A 16972-nucleotide genomic window follows, 5' to 3' on the forward strand; every position below is an offset into this window, starting at 1 on the left:
ATCTGCATATCAGGCTCTTTCAGGACTACACCACACCACAGCTCAATCATGTGAAGTTTATTTAATTCATCAATTAAATGCAAGAAAGACGGAGCATAAAAATAATCAATACGCTGCAGGCTCGTTGGGAGGGGTAGCTTTCCATTTCTGCTAAACTCTAAACATCCTGTCTTTTTAATAATAGCCCAGCGAACAATACAATTATTTGCAATACAGAAATGTATTAACAATGCATCGTAGCTATTTGGGGACCAGAAATCCACCATAGCTCATCATTTTCATTATTTGTTTATTGCAGATTTTACACATATATGCAGATCTCTGCAGTGAACTGGTTACAACCTTTATCTGGCCGCCCATACATAAAACTAAAAAAGGAAATTCAGTTGACCAAAACATTGTAAATGGGTCTGTGTGAGGAAACACACATATCCATGTATGACTACTTTCATAAAAGCAAAGGAACGATTGGATGTCAGGAAGATAAGCTAAGAATGCTATTGACCCCTCCCTGCAACAGGACTTATTTAAACAAGACTTTGATCTGGGCTGTACCAACCCGGGTCGCAGACTTGAGGTAAAAGCTGCCGCAGCAAGACGCTCCGACGTGAGGAGTTCATTCTTGCTATATAAAAGCCATGGCTGTGAAACCCATCATTCCTGCAAAACATAACCGTCTCAGGTCTGAGCAGCAAAAAGAAGCCCAAAAATATCAAAGTGGAAGGAAGAGGAGCTCCAAAGACTTTTACCCTCCTCTGATGGCCTTTATAAGGAGCAGGCTGCATGTGGTGGAAACAAAGTTTGGTCGTGGAGACATTTCTGACACCAGTCATGTGACCGGGAAGCAGGTGAGACCAACAAATGGACGAACAGCTAAATAAGTTAAATATTTTAAATACTTTCTGAGTTTTTTTTTAATGCATGTTAACTCTTGAAGGTAAATGTTTATAAATTTGCAGAAATCCTGAAGCTCCTTGAATACCATCACCATTTCTTTGCAATTTAAATTGTTTTTGTATGTATAGATATGTTAATTTTTCACTTATTCTATACATGCAAATTAGATTTTTTTTTGTTGGGGGGCATATTATAAGAGAAAACCTTTCAGCAACATTGGATTTTTTTATGTATTTGTGAAAGGGGCTTTTGAATTTGACAAAAGTGGATTTTGAATGAGTTTTAATACCAAGGAATAAACATTTTTTTATTTAAAATTAAATTGCACTCTTAAGTGTTTTCAGAATTTGCATTTGCAATGAGAGTCGATGGCACAGCTGATGCAGAAGAGAGTCAGATGTCTGTAGATTAAAAAGACGCATGAACGATTAAGAAAATAAATAATAAGAAAGTTACATACTTTATAATACATTGGACAAATGCTGCAATTTCTATTAACATAGGCGAAATTATGCAAAAAAAAGAACTGCACAAAAAATGTCCAGGGACCTAGGAAGGTTAATAGTATGCAACAAGTACAAAACCCTCAATGCGTTTAATTTTTTTACCAAATTGTATTTGTTGCGAAACATAACTGACGACAAAAAATACAACCAAGGGATTGATGAGGCTGATGTCGTAATGTTAGAGGTTAAGTTTTTGCCATACAAGGCAGAGCCATAAAAAAACACGACATGGCCCCTTTTATCAGTGCAGACGTCAGCAGGTCCTGCACTAACGTGGGCGAAGGTGCCTGAGTGGCACAGAGTGACTCACGGCTGGACTTTACCCTGAGAAACTGCAGTAGGAAGGGCTTTGGAGTCCTCAGGACGTGATAAAGCGTTACACACCTACAGGCCATTCGCCATATGGACGTATTTTACCCACAGAAATGCAACATGACTTTTTTAAATAGTTTTTCCCTCATCTTTTTTTAGGTGTTTGGTTCAGCTTTCAGTAAGAGGCACTGAGGGAGACAACACCCAGACTGTTTCCATCCATCCATCCATCCATCCATCCATCCATCCATCTTCTACTGCTGTTTTGGATTTTGGCTCCAGACGTCATCATGACAGGAACGTCTCACCTGAAAGCAGAAAAACTACCTCTAAACACTCCAGGACTGACTGACTCCGGCGGCCTCAGTCTCCGTCACTCTCAAAATAAACTGTGAAAGAAATAGCTTTCCTGTATATATGTAAATTAATTGTTTATTAAACAAATGTTAAGTTATTTTGATAAAGGTCTGATTTGGATTGTGAGATTTATTTTAAGAACTATATATATATATATATATATATATATATATATATATATATATATATATATATATATATATATATAGAGCGAGAGAGAGAGCGAGAGCGAGAGAGAGAGAGAGAGAGAGAGAGAGCGAGAGAGCGAGCTCGCTCGCTAGCTCGCTCGATCGCTCGCTCGCTCGCTAGCTCGATCGTAGTCGGTCGGTCGGTCGGTCGGTCGGTCGCTCGCTAGCTCGCTAGCTAGATAGATAGATAGATAGATAGATAGATAGATAGATAGATAGATAGATAGATAGATAGAGATTTGAAATTCAACTGCAAAAGATCTCTAGATTTAAAAGCAGTCATTTTGAACGCATTTAGGATCCCTCTGTGGCGTGAAATACAGAACAGGAGCTGCTGACAAATATGCATTCATGATTTAGTGATTTAGTGCTTGCAGCTGGAGAGCAGAATCTCTGTCAATGTAAAAAAACAAAAAAAAAACTGCTGAACTGGCAGCTCAGCAAATGAGGCAGAAGGAAAACATTAAATTAACTTTTGAAGCAGCCAGATTGAAAATAGTGGATCAACCAATAATTTTTGTAGAATAAAAAACAGCCTCAGATTTTAGTTTCTGCCAGAATTTGATTCTCATCTTGATGTAAACTGGACCACGTCTCCATATGAATGGACAAGACATAGATCCCCTCTATAATCTCCTTTTACGTTAAAGATAATTACAGCTTTTTTTCTGGGGGTTTTTTTTCAATCTAATACGGGTACAGTTTGTAACCGTCAATTTGTTTTACATCAGAGATTTAATGTAGCTTTAAATAAAGAAAAACTTTTGCATACGTCTATAAGCTAAATCAGAACATGCCTAAACAGGCCCAGTAATGTCCGACTTGACCAGCACCCCCTGAGAACCTCCTTATATCCTTTTCTTCTTTCCTTCCTCGTTTCCTTTCTTGTGTTGTTCCTTCCTTTCCTCTTTACATCTGCCGTTCCATCAGTCCAGTACCTCTGGGTCAGGGCTCTGCAACATGTGGCTCCTAGAACCCTCCAAAGTGGTTCTTGATAACTGGCTAAAAATTATAAAGAACCAACTCGTGTTTTTAAATCCTGATGTTATAACAAATGGAGGTTTTAGAAGTTTTATTTTTATTGAATAATTGCATTGCATTTACACGACAGAATGACACTAAAAGTACCAGCAGTGGTGGGGTTTTTTTTTTTAGATCTTTTGTTTTTCTTGTCATTGGGTTGGAGACTGTGCTTTTTCATACATAATTTTCGACATCTAAAAGTTTGTTTTCCCTTTTATTTTAAAGCCTAAAAATGGGAATAAAACAGTGGTTCTATATAAATGACAACACCCTTCCTACAGGTGATAAGGTGATAAATATCTTTTCTCAAAAGGTCATGTAACATTAGCGGCTCCTGCTCTAGGTGGACGCGGCAGAAGAGGAAAGTTTGGATCATGAACGCGCAGCCATGGGACGCTGCTGGGTCAAAATCTCGGGAATAGACGAGTTTTGTGCTGTTGGATCTAGGGCTGTGCATAAAAATCGATACAAAGATTAATATCGATGTTTTTAAAAATGATTTAATATCGATATTCTGGCTTTCAAGATCAATATACCTCCCAACCCCTAGGGGGCGATATTACAGCGCACCATTACTGTTCACAGGGAGGAAGCGCAAGTGGGATGAATTTGCACAATCGCCGAATGGATTTTAGAAGCGCCTTCGTCCCTAAAATCAGACGTTTGGGCACATTTTTGGTTTCTGTGATACGTTAAATGCATTGAACCAAATACACTTTATTTTCCTGTTAATATATCAGTGTTCAATAAATTGAACATAAATATAATATTTGACTGGTTTTGTTGATTCACTGACTTTCTTAACTTGAAAGTAATAAATATCGATATTGGATTCAAATCAAGCTGAGCTATATCGAGAATCGCATTGCATCGTGAGCGATGTATCGAGAATCGTATTGAATCGGCTCATCCTAGATGATACCCAGCCCTAGTTGGATCCACAACACAAAGATTTGTGATCCAACGTAATGTGGTGGAAAGGTAAACCTAAAGTAGCCAGCGAGTGTCTGCCTCAGGAGATTTACTTCTCTCACAGTTAAAAAAAAGACAAATATATGTTCCTAAGGATGAGGAGTGACTTCCACCTTTTAATAGTGGATTGTATTGCTCAACAAAGACAGAACGCTTCTTATTAAAGTGTGTGAACCCGTAGTCCAGCCACAGTTTCACAGGAGGACAAATTAAAACCTTGCTCATCCTGGACCTTGTGGCTCAAAAACAAATGGACCACATCCATCGTGTAGTCTCACCGTGAGCAATTCATCCAAAAAGTTGTGAATTTCCACAGAATTCAAGAGAGGAGTTCAGATATTCAAATACATCTTCATCTAAAATGGGTCTAAGTTGGGCCAAATGGGCCGGAGTCGTATTTAAAGACTTCAGATTTGCTGCTGATCTGCGCTTCATCTTGTTAAATGAATGGAGTTGAAGGTAGACATATTTTTAGGTGTCACAGATTCATCGCTGGGAACCGTCCTGAAACCACAGGCGGCCTTTTATTAGTCCGCTCCGACGGCCCGTCCGTTCAGCCGCTCGGCGTTTTTAAATAGCTGCGATGCTGACTTTTCACCCCGTAACGAACCTGCGTGTCGTCCGGAGAGAGAGAGAGAGAGACGGACGGCCCTGGAAAGTGTGCTTTGGAGAGCCATCTCAGCCATCTGTCGTCCTCCATCATTTCGGGTTCGCAGAAGGATTACGACGGACAGCTGGGTGGCACGATTACAACCGTCCACACACGGCAGGCCAACAAGTTCACGCTGCTGCTGCTGCTGCTGCTGCTGCTGCTGCTGCTGCTGCTGGAGGACTGATTTAGCACCGCAGGCTGATTTCACACAACTAGGCGACTGTCGCCAGATGACTGATGATGACCGGTTCAGCGGCACAACAGCAAGTCTCTTCATTCTTATCCAGGTCTTTCGCTTTTGCCTGAAGCAAGTGGCAATCGAGTTAACAGAGAGGATTAAAGCGTGTTTAAGTTATAGGGAAAACACGTGCTGACCTCAAGGCCTCTCCCTGCACATAGAGGTGCCTATAGCTTTTTGCTTCCTTGCCAAAGACCACCTAAAAGGAGAGGACCGTTACTTGTGGTCTGGGCTAGAAGGCCTCAACCGTGGAAAAACCAGATGAGCTTCATCGCTCGCATAAGCTTGGATTAGAGGCAATCCAGGAATCTAATCGGGATGCGAACAGGCCTCCTCTGGGTGGAGTTTTCTTTATTTTTTTTTTACTTTACTTTAATTTGAAGGAGACTCTGGGGTACATCCTGAATTTTATAGAGAGAATAGCCATTTCTTTTTCCATCTGAGTGCATGAAACACTGCCTTGTCACTGGGGAGGCGGGTGTACCCCCTTAACCCGTTACCACTGCAGCCCAACCCTGAATAAGCCCGAAGTTCACAAGTCATTTTGTGTTTAGTCCTGTGTGGTCCTCAATCTTGTCTCGTCTCCAAGAGCCTCATCGTCAAAAAGCTGAAAACTGCTCGACGTTTTTATTTGCGACCAGATGCGAAACGACGCGCTGGGGGCCTCTGCTCTACCGTACGGTGCAGGGTCTGGTTACATGAGCCTCGTTGCCCTGTTCTAATGTCCTTCCACCCTGTCCTGTAACAATTTATCAGCTCGGAACAGATATTAGCTGGCAGTGCCATTTATTTAGAGCTGTAGAACGTTGATCATGTGATTATAAGGTTTATAGACTTACAGATTTTTAAAATAAATAAATTAAGACCCCAGCAGTAGCCAAGAAAACCCAGACCGCTGTCTGGCTCTGAGTCTCCTCTCAGTGAGGCAAACCTCCCCTTATTTTAACTTTGTTCGTCCGTATTCATTTATTTCAAACATGCAATTAACATAAAAAAAAAACAAACAAGATCTGTTGCGTGTGGTTTTCTGCCAGACTTAAACACCGGTAACAATAATTAACATAAATTTTATCTCAGATGTCCCCACATTCAGAAAGGAGGGAGTGGAAGTACAACTTATTAGTTTAAGTTTATCTGAGTAAATGTGGTTTTTAATTAAGATTACATATTGTCAACACCGTCATACATTGTCAAAATCATTTCTTTATACTTTGACACGTTTTAATTCCTGTTTGTTGTTCCATAATAAGACAAGATAAGATAAGATAGACTTTATTGATCTCACAGTGGAGAAATTCATAATTTTCTCCACATAATCTTAAACCACATACTGAAATGCACAAACATTTCCTCGTTGGCCGCACACATACACACACACACACACACACACACACACACACACACTTGAAGTTTATTTTATGTCTGAGCCTCCTAATCAAAAAAAAAATGTTTTAAGATTTTCAAACAATACCTTATTCTTTTAAAAGCAACTAAATATTTAAATGAAAGTCATTTTGACCTGAGAAACAACTTCATCAATTTGCATGAATGGTAAAGACAATAACGTAACGGTAAGATAACACAATGCTGAATGTACATTTCTAGTCATTTTATGAATAAAGACCTCCGCTCGATAGACAGCTGTGTGGAGATTATTAAGAAGCTACTAGTAATATAGACAAATTGTTAGAAACTATTAATGCCCCAGGATTCTCAAGAAAAATAAAACTGCTTAATAAATGTAATGCATCCCGTCAGAGAGGAATCTGCACATCCCTTTAGAGCTCCAGTCTGTGGTCAACATTTTGTAAAGACTGTACAAATTTTGGTAGATGAAGATAAAGATCGTTCATGAACCTCAAATCTACGATGGATGGATGGATGGATGGATGGATGGATGGATGGATGGATGGATGGATGGATGGATGGATGGATGGATGGATGGATGGAATAGCTTGAGAAAATGCAAAAAATAATAGATTATTCAGCCTGATTCAGTGATAAATTAGTTAATACAGACTTAAAAGCATCATAATAATAAACCATTTTGTTTGCAAATATTTTAGGACATGGCTTTTTCAGGACTTATAATATCTAACAACAAATACTAACACCAATTAAAGTGCAACTGGTTGATTTTCAAGTCACTAACATCGTAGGTTGTATATCTATGGAAAAAAAAGGGTAAAAACGGACCATTTCAAAACATAGTTTTTCTTCGGTATTTAATATTTAATTTTACTTCTTACTTTTGGGTTTCTCTGATCTAGATCTATTTGGACTGGAGTTATGTCACGGATGAGAACAAGACGTGAAAACATCTTGCTTTGTCTCTTTGAGCCTTGGGCCACAACACACTAGGGGTGGGTATTGCCAAAGAAGCCAAGATCCGATTCTATCACGATGCATCACGATACTTGGATTATTGCGATGTATCACAATGCATTGTGATATTTTCACTGAACACTGTTAGAAAAAAATACAGCCATTACCAGTGACTGACTGGCTGTGTATGATCTGGATAGTGTCTTCAATTGATACATATCTGAAAGAAACTGAATTCATACATAGCTGTATTTATTGAAACTATTATTGGAGGTATTGCCATGAAAACAAATATTACTGTTACTGGAGTGGACACACTGACAAAAAGTGCTTAGGATTTATAAAACTTAAAATAACAAAATAAGGATAATCAGTGCCGTTTACTTGGCCTCAGTGGTCCTTTAAACCAGTGAAGTGTTATTCCACTTGTTTTTGGCTGATGTTCGCCAACCATTCATGCAATTTTATTTATTAATTCTTTTTAATTCATAATCGATACATGGCATCAAGAATCGATGCAGTAGATCGCGAAAATTAGAATTGCGATGCATCGTCATGACGATTATTTTGCACACCCCTACAACACACGTGCCACACTAAAACTTAATCCTTCACATTCAGGATAGCGACGGTAAAGCCCACAGCGAGATTCTCTCTGCAGAATACGTGCGAGCAGTCGCTCTCAGACCTCCCAGAAGAGTGATCCAGTAAATGCCGTTTGGCTTGTAACAGAGCAAAAAACAAAACCAGTAAGCTGTGAGCCTGACCACACTTCACTAAAGGCCAAACAAATTAATCCTAGGGGGTGTTCAGCGAGGGGCTCTGCAGGCACAACGAGGCCCAGGGGAGGGCTCTCGATCTGCAGGGACCCTCTTCTTCGAAACCCGGAGAAACGTCTTTTCACAGAGTTTCCAGAACTCTTTTCCCTGACATCAGATTCTGCTATGAAAGCCTCAGTCTTCTCCAAAGTGCTATTTGCGGTCACCGGCGAATTACTGGTGCATTCCTGCTCCCAAATTAAGCCCCCTCATTTGAGGAGATGCCCGGCCATCGACAGCTTTAATTTCCACAGTCTGTGGCATTCTCGGGCCCTGATCACATCTGTCTGGCAGTCAAGAAGAAAAAAAATGAAAAAAAATAGAGAAGAAAATGAAACGCTGCCCTGCATGTAGCTTGGCGTTTTTAAGCGCTCCTTAATTCTGCTCCACATCGCTGGAAGAGAGCTGCACATTGAGCACAGCATGGAAGGAATTTTGGATGTTTTCCAGCGTGTTTTATTAGCAACATAGTTTCTAAATTTATTTTCAATTGCTTGTTTTTTTTTATTATTATTATTTACAATGGTGACCGCGTCCTTCATCGCGCCATAGCTGAGGCCGTGTTTGTGCTTTATTATTTTTTTTAAAGGAAACAAAAAGATTTCACTTTAAAACATCTATTAATAGAGCCCAGATTCTTTAAACTAGAATGTAAACCTTCTTTGAGATTGAATCTGGTTTTATGAAGCTATAAAACTTTTGTTTTTCACGAGCTTTAAACCTATCACTGAGTTTATAGCATTGAGACTTTCTCTTTAATGAAACACTGAGGAATTCCCTTACATCTTTATCAAAGTGGCAAAGACACGTGTTTTCCATTAATTATAAACTGTGCTTGGTACAATGGTACATTTACTGGGACTCACTGCACTTTTATGGAATTTTGTTCCATTATTGTTGCAAGCAAAGGACATGTTTTCTTTTTTTTATGGAAATTTAAAAATAAGTTGCTATCCAGAAACTTTGTCATCAAAACAAAAAGGTTTTGAGAGTAACTTTGTTTTTTTCTCAGATTTTATTTAAAAAAAAGTCAGATACAATTTTTTTAAATATATTTTCTTCTTTTTACAGATGTTATATTTTCAATTAACAATTTTTCAAATGTCTCTTTTTCAGATTGAGTTCTATGAATAGCCTTTTTTTTTTCAATTGTGTTTTCCAAATCATGTTCTCTTCACCTCTGGGTCGGCTTTCCTCTGAAGACAGTAGGGAAGACGCGTTTCTAGTGGTCTGTGTGCTTCAAGAGGAAGAATTAAAGAGAGTGAGTTCTGTTAAACACAACATGAGAAGAATGCAATTCGTAAAACTCAATCTGAAAAAGAGAATATGGAAAAACAACAATTCAAAGAATAAAAATTAGAAAAGTAAAATTTTATTCGAATGAAATGAATGAAATGAAATTTATTCGAACATGAACATGATACAAATATAAAAATAAAATAGTGCACAGTAACAAGAAGTGCAAAAGAAAGAAGAGAAAATACAGATTTTTGTTTCAGTTAACATATCATGCTCAAAATGGGGTAGGAAGAAGTGAGAACTTATAAACTCCTACCCCTAAACACCCCTAAAAATTTGAAAAAACAAAGGTTGAAAATAAAAACAACAAAAAAATGTGACTTTTTTTGAGGGGTGGGGGGTAAAATCTGAGAAAATACCAATGTTTTAATCACAACCTTTTTTTGATTATGAAGTTTTCAAAGCTTAATTTCTGGATTGCAGGGTTTTTTTTTACTTTCCATTCTTTGCTTGCAACAATAACGGAGCCAAGTTCACTTCATCCTGTCCTTAAACCCAGACTTGGGCGGCTTTAAACGGACCAGAGGTCATCTAAGAAATGCCTCCTTTAGCTCTATCCTTGGGTAAGGCTATTAAAATTAGACCCAGTCCCAGCATTCTTGATCCCCTTTTCTTTGAGGGACAGTTTGCATGCAGTCTTGCTTTCCTCAGGTCTTGATGGTCTTTCTGTCCCTGATGAGAAGCATCCCATGTGATGCTTACATTAACATGCTTTAGTGAAGGGATGGCCATGGCCATGCCATTGAAACACTAGAGATCCATGAAATACCTAAATACAGGATTCCATCTTTACAAAACCTGCAAACTGCGAGTCGTGAAGCTTGATGTTTATAGCATCTTTTATTGCAAAACGGTGCAACTGCTCATGCCAACACATGTTCCAAGACTCCCCTGTTTGGTGGCAGGGTGCCGTGGGAGTTTGGGGTATCTGGGTGGATTTTAAGTCCTTGTTTGCCCACAGCAAGAGCTGTGTCCACATTCTCGGCACAAAGTCAAGCTTGTTCCCAGTGAGCGTTGGACTCCCCAAAGGCTGACCAAGGCGATCTCATCTTTGCTTTTTTGCAGATGATGTGGTTCTGTTGGCTTGTGCGGGTCTTGATCTCCAATGTGAACTGGAGTTGTCAGCTGCTGAGTGTGAAGCGCCCCCCTCTCTGGGTTGGGGGTCAGTCTCTACCTCAAGCGGAGAAGTTTAAGTATCTTGCCGTCTTGTTCATGAGAAAAGGTAGGATGGAATAAGAGGCGAACAGATGGATTGGGATTTCTTCTGCAGTAAAGACCGCTGCTCCGGTCTGGGGTGGTGAAGAAAGCGCTGACGCAAAAAAAAGGCAAAGCTCTTGATTTACTTGTCCATCTAAGTTGCGACCCTCACGTATGGTCATGAGGTGTGGATCATGACCAAAAGAATGAGATCCTGGATACAAGCAGCTGAAGTTAGGGTGGCAGGGCTCAGCCTTAGAGATAAAGAGCTTTCTTATTTGGGGGGAGCTCAAAATAGAGCTGCTGCTTCTCTGCATCGAGAGGAGTCAGATGAGGTGGTTTGGGCAGCTGATCAGGATTCCCCCTGGAAACAGTGTGACAGCAGCTTAAATTTCTTAAGTTAAAATCCTCTTTGTTTTAGCTGACAAAGGTTCAGGTCAGGAACTTACCTGCTTGCCTTTTTTGCACCAAAATGTAACTGTGAGCAAAACTAAAAGACGGAGACTCAGCATGCTCTGTGAGTGGTGCTACAGCCTGATTCGGACCACGGTAAGAAGATCAATTCTTCCGGTACTGAAAGCTGGTAGGTCCATGTGGTTATGTGGCTGAATTCATCCCATTTCTGCCCTTGGCTTTGCAAATTGGAGATTAAAATAAATATTAGGTCACAAAACCCTCTTTCTTTAGGCTTCAGAGAGAACAGTTTAAATAATATCTGGTAAGTTCATCAGCTGGTGATAAAACTTCCCTTTACTCTGTAGTTAGAGAGTGGCATTAGGATAATATGTTTATTTTTATCACGTTAAGGTTTATTACTTTCATTGACAATAAATTGGATCTTTAATTATTTTTAAAAAAGTAAAAAAAAATCAACTGGACTTTGATTATTTTAATCTTTGATTATTTCTCTTATTGTTTGTAGAGCTTGTACATCTTTGATTATCATTTAGTTAAATCAGAATACAAATCCTGAATAATATACAGACATTACATCTCACTTCTTTTAATTATAAAAGAGATTGCATGAATGAATGGTAAATAATTTATTCTTAGCAGACTGACTAATTTTTAATAGATTATGACTGTTTATGAACATCTGTACAGTTTAACACTACATACACAGCCTCAGTTATGAACATATAGACAGGGTTAAATACGAATCTACATAATCCTACTCAGGCTCTCTGCCAGATGCCTGTGTGCATCTGGCAAAGGGTCAGAAAAAGGTTTCATCAGTTCCCTTCATCCTTCTCTCTGAGTGAACAGAAAGAATTTTAAACTTTGGAGATTATATTGTGATTATTATGGAAACCTCTTTGGACTTCAACTCAATATAAGACTGACCATAAATCACCTCAGACCACAAAAATGAGACGTGTCCTAGGTAAACCTTTCAAACTAAGCCAAACTTTGAGCTGGGAAATCTGATTTATTAAACATTAGATATTGTTGCAGAACGACCTGTAAGGACTTTTCCCATCACTGATGTTCATGCCAAGCAAAATATCGCATCCTCCACAAGTATTTGCATCTCTGGTCAAGCTGCTTGAAATGCCTAAATGTTCAATAGCACGATTACACTCCGAATCATTCAGAATCAACTCATCTTTAGTTAAATACATTTATTTAGAGACAAAATAAGTGCAGCGTTTTACAAAATAACCATTGTCACAAGTACAAGTTTTTTCACAAGTTTTTTTTTTACTCCTCTTTGGAGTCATGATTATGGTGCCTTGGTGTACAACATGAGATCCTAGGAAGAACCCGTGACACATAAGGGCGATATTTAAATCACCCGCTCAGGCCGTCTCAATCGCGTTCGGTGTCAACACTCCATTAAGGCTTCATCTGAGCAGGATTAAAAAGGATTAACCTGACCATAGCCAGACTGATTTCGCTCCGCCTAGCTTCACTCACATCCATCTGGGACCTCTCCCATAGAAAGTGATTTCTCCAACCAATTTTATGGTCTGGCCAATCAGGACGCAGGGCTGGAGTTTCATAGATGTGACGTAGTGGAGAAGCGACCGTGAGACTGTTTTGATTCAGACAACAATGGCAGCTCGCATCGAGGAAGCAAGCGTTAACATTGATGCTGCTATTTCTTCTGTGTTGTCCAATCTACCTAATATTGTTTCATTAAAAGAACATCAGAGAACGACTCTGAAGGCTTTTGTTGGTAGAAACGATGATTTCGCCCTTCTCCCGACCGGATTTGGCAAGTTTTGTTTTCCGGGGCGCGTCCGCGGCGTCACGGGTTGGCTTCGGTGTGAGTGGTTGAAATAGCACGTCGATAAAGACGACAGACAAGTGGCTTATCCAATCATATGCAAGGATTTTTGATAAGGCCCAGCCTTCAATAAAGGCAATTCCTATGGATCAGTCCCAGATGGATGTGAGTGGAGCTAGGCGGAGTGAAATACATCTGGCTAGGGTCAGGTTACAAAAGGATATATTGCAGTGACTATTGTGACCCAACACAGCTCTACCAGTACGAGGTGAAATACCTTGTATTTAAAACATTTCTGTGTTGAAGAATCTTCCATTCATCCATTCTGGTTCATCGTTTTGCATCTGGGGCATCTAAACAGGACCATCGATCCACAGGAAATATTGGGGGGGGGGGGTGTCTCAGAGGGGATCAGAAAAACTGCAGGGGTGATGCAATCAACCTGATGTGACAGCTTATTGTTGTCCATACATTGTCTTGTCAGTCCATCTAGATTCCACAAACTGCAATTATTCCTGACGAATGACGCACAATGATGCAAGAAAATGTAAGAAGAGGCGGTCAAAAAGTCCTCCGATAGATAGACCGTTTCAGGGAAGTTGGGGTGAAATGAGTGTTTAGGCTAGACGGACGGTGCTTATTCCAGTGGACACTTTTCAGAGACTTGTGACAATGACGGCACAACGAAAATTACTCAAACATTCCTGTCATACCAGCGAAATTGCAGACGGGATGGAGCTGGATTGATGAATGACACCTGGGAAGCAGCCAAGGTCCCGTGTTCAAGGAAAGGGGATATTTAGCCGAGACATGCAGGTGATAGGATGACTCTGCAGATTGTGTCTCCCGCATTCTCTTAATGTAAAAGAGACACGTCAGACGCACCATTTGAAGTCTTAAACCGGGCGTTTGAGAAACGTTTAAAGTCACACGTGAGTGCAACATAGGGGCAAATTTTATTTTCCTGCTTGTTTTGGACTTGGGACGGTTCATGTAGTTTACGTAAAGCCCGCTGTCTCCTCTTATCGTAACATCTGATAGGAAGTTTTACTTTATGATATTTTCGTAAGATCTTCACAGCCATTTTTGCGAGTAAATTCATCACACAACCAACATGTTCTTTCACAATATTTTACCTTCACTGACAACAGCAACAAACCAAGAAAACTGCAGAACATCTATCACTCCCAATGCATCAGGGCTCCCTGTGGGCACTACTGTCAAACAATGACTTATCTCATGAAAATTAACCGACTTTGAAGGAACACCAGAAGTATTTCCAGTTATCAAACGTAATGTGGAGTTGGAAGATAAATAAAGTGTTGCTGGTTTCTGGTGCGTAAAGATTTACTTGATCACATCCTACAACCAGTGTCCGAAATTAACTTTGTTATTCACCGGCCAAGTTGGCCGGTAGATGTAAAAATCAACCGGCCAGGCATATTTTTTACCGGCCAAAATATTAATTTTGACCAGACCTCAACTTTTATAAATGTTAGGAGTGAAATTATGTTAATTATGGGGGGCGTGGTTGGCGGCGTGGCTGACTGGAACCTGGAAGAGAAATCTTTGTTTCCTGAATTAAAAAAATATATATATTGTAGTTGATTATAAAAGACACAATATGAATTATCAGATTCACATCCAGCCGATAAAAAACACTACAGATTATCATTATTCTATCCGTGTTGGCCTTATTTGTGAATGAGGCAGAGTTTCATCAAGCCAGTACGGTCAGTGGGGGTTCTAGACCAAATGTAGCAGGGGGGGTCAGGGTGGGGCCAGTGTTTTTTCACAGGGGCACAGAACAAAAGATTTGGGGGGGGGGGGGGGGGGGGGGGGGAACTTAACAGGTCAACATTTCATCGTTTAAAATATTAAGTAAGCCAAAGAGCCAATTGTGGCTCTGGAACTGCAGGTTGCAGACCCCTGATCTTTTCTCAATACAGCGGGAGCTTAACGTGAAACAGCTTGATTTTAATTATTGTTATTTTTTTATATATTTTTTTTTTATTATTTTGTTATTTTATTATTGGGTAAAACCATAAACGAAAAAAATGCAACTGATCCAAATGACCAGTCAGTCACGTTATCTTTGTCAGCATTTATCATCCTAAGAAATTTAACATCATGTTTTTAGTACAGGGGCAATAACAGGGGCCAGGAACAGTTCTACATGGGCATAGGCCCCTGTTGGCCCCTGTTCAGAACCGCCCCTGTGTATGGTTCAAAATTTTCCCCTCAGCTGCAACACTTAAAGCACTCAGGGTTCACGCTGCGTCTTTACGCTGATCTCGCTGCTGGATTTTACCCTCGTGCGCTGCGCCCCCGATGTTACAGGTTACATGTAACGTAATTTTGCGCACCTGAATTCAAGCGCAACGCACCACGCCCACCGAAGCATCGCTGGTCCTGTGTCGTTAAAAACAAAAGAGCATGAAAAACAGTTACCGACTCTCCTACTGACTTTAATTGGGACATTTTGGTACGAGTGGAAGGACATTAAACGTAGCGATTCACGTTTTGAAGGCTGGCCGCTGATAAAAGCACCTTGCTCCGAGAGGGGGCGGGGGAGGCGCAGTAAGAGCGGTGAAGCACAGAGCCGCAGCGCAGGTAGTTAAAAAAAATCAGAATAAATAAGAACGAAACTTATAAACAGACTAATTGGCGTTTTAGACTGTATCTGGTTAGCAGATCTGTTTTCTGATCCAGCGTGCAGCCATGACTGGTTCTGAATGTGAAAGAAGCTGAACCAGCACCGCAGAAGGCGGGTCTAGACTGAGCTCTGGATGGACAGAGCTGTGAACGGATCGTATGGGTTTTGTTATTTTTATGTTACTTTTATTTTATTTGGTACAAACATTTACTCGCCATGAGGCAGCTGGCCCTCTGAAATTCACTCGCCAAACGGGAAATTTACTCGCATTTGGCGACTGGCGAGTGTTAATTTCGGACCCTGCCTACAACACTGATGGACTTTACCCTTTAATGTTGCTTATTTTTTTTTATATATATATATATATATATATATATATATGCACAGCTCCAGAATTCTGGCCTTAAAATAAACAAGCATGGTGTTTAGGACTGCTGCAAAAGTCAGTGTAATCAACCAGACAGTGTACGTTTGGTTGATTATAAAATTAGCCTCTGTGTGTATGGTTATATGAAGACTTTGTGCCACTGACTAAATAAATGTAACTTCTGTTTTTGTTGCACAACAAAGTGTTTCAGCTTGTGGTTCATGGCAAGCATAAGCCACAAATGTGTCGCCTATCCTGCTTCTGGAAATGGTTTTCAGCAGCACGGTTTCACTGAAGAAGTGTCATCTGGCTACTACAGCTGCTGTTTGGCTACTTGGTCGTAGCTTGATAATGAATTTACCAGGACGCTCCTAAAACATTTTCTGCAGCATTAAAAGACAAGGATTTCCGGTAGCTGGGAGTATAGGATGTGTGTGGTGAGTGTGTGTAAAGCTTCCCTTTTTTTATGGGTAAGGTGTCTGCATGCGGGGGCACTATGGTGGGAACGTGTGAATGTGAACCTGGTTTTCTGTTTTGTCTTTTTGTCAGGTTGGGTTTGGACCGCCCCCTCTCCTCTGACATCTCAAGGTCTCCACTAAGTGTGGAGCCCCTCCGGGTTAGCTGGCTGATGGCGGGCTTGTCGACAACTCCCGGGGGCTTCGGCACTGTGGCTGTTGGGGGGTTTCCTGGTGCTCCTCTCTGCTCTTCCCTGGGATGGGAGAGGCATCTTTCCCTGTGTTGGTCCCTCTTGGACCTCTTTGCTCTGTGGGTGCTTTCGGGTGTCTGGGGTTCTGGTTTCCCCGGCGCTTGGGTGCGGTTCTTTGGCTTCTCACAACCACTATTGAGCATTTTTCTTATGGATAAACCTTACATACACAAGCGCACTCTCACAAACACCTACAGCTGCTTGGATCCAAGTACATACAGATTCACTG

The 16972-nt window shown here is 40.4% G+C and overlaps 1 protein-coding gene and 1 long non-coding RNA gene across 2 annotated transcripts in view; one reads left to right on the forward strand and one right to left on the reverse strand.

Annotated features, from left to right (window-relative positions):
* The window catches only part of adamtsl3 (ADAMTS-like 3), a gene marked incomplete in the record, with an annotated part of 128873 nt that overhangs the window by 79923 nt on the left and 31978 nt on the right, over positions 1-16972 (reverse strand).
* LOC110368670 lies at positions 570-2116 on the forward strand. The gene is made up of 2 exons (XR_002428284.2): positions 570-848; positions 1875-2116. It is a non-coding gene; the product is annotated as an uncharacterized LOC110368670 (long non-coding RNA).

The sequence above is a fragment of the Fundulus heteroclitus genome, chromosome 14 (genome assembly GCF_011125445.2).
Source record: "Fundulus heteroclitus isolate FHET01 chromosome 14, MU-UCD_Fhet_4.1, whole genome shotgun sequence".
In the NCBI taxonomy this organism is placed as follows: domain Eukaryota; kingdom Metazoa; phylum Chordata; class Actinopteri; order Cyprinodontiformes; family Fundulidae; genus Fundulus; species Fundulus heteroclitus.